General features: G+C 34.5%; 1 protein-coding gene across 1 annotated transcript in view; it reads right to left on the reverse strand.

Moving 5' to 3' along the window:
* The window catches only part of SEMA3D (semaphorin 3D), a 120,314-nt gene that overhangs the window by 23,360 nt on the left and 96,626 nt on the right, over positions 1-328 (reverse strand). The gene's annotated exons all lie outside the window — the stretch shown is intronic.

Below are 328 nucleotides of genomic sequence, written 5' to 3' on the forward strand. Positions count from 1 at the left end.
TCTATAGTCCAGTCTATAAATGGGGCATTTTTTAAGTTATGCTCCCATCTAGTGGTCAGAAAGGAGATTACTCAGTCAGAAATGTGCCATTAGTAACAAAAAACAAACATAATAGAAGTAGAAATTGAAATAGCCATTTAATGTACCTTAACTTGTCTGCAAGCTGATATATAACTGAATCTTACAGCAACTGACTGTATTTTTACAAATTGCTAAGTTTTAAGTGGAACACCAGCCAAAAATCTAAATCCACATTTGAAATTGTCCTGTAAAATGTATAGCAATTGTATTTAGGCACTCTGCCATAACTCTGCCGACACTGTTGCCA

Source organism: Nanorana parkeri, unplaced genomic scaffold (assembly GCF_000935625.1).
Source record: "Nanorana parkeri isolate BGI_ZX_2015 unplaced genomic scaffold, ASM93562v1 scaffold1435, whole genome shotgun sequence".
Taxonomy (NCBI): Eukaryota; Metazoa; Chordata; class Amphibia; order Anura; family Dicroglossidae; genus Nanorana; species Nanorana parkeri.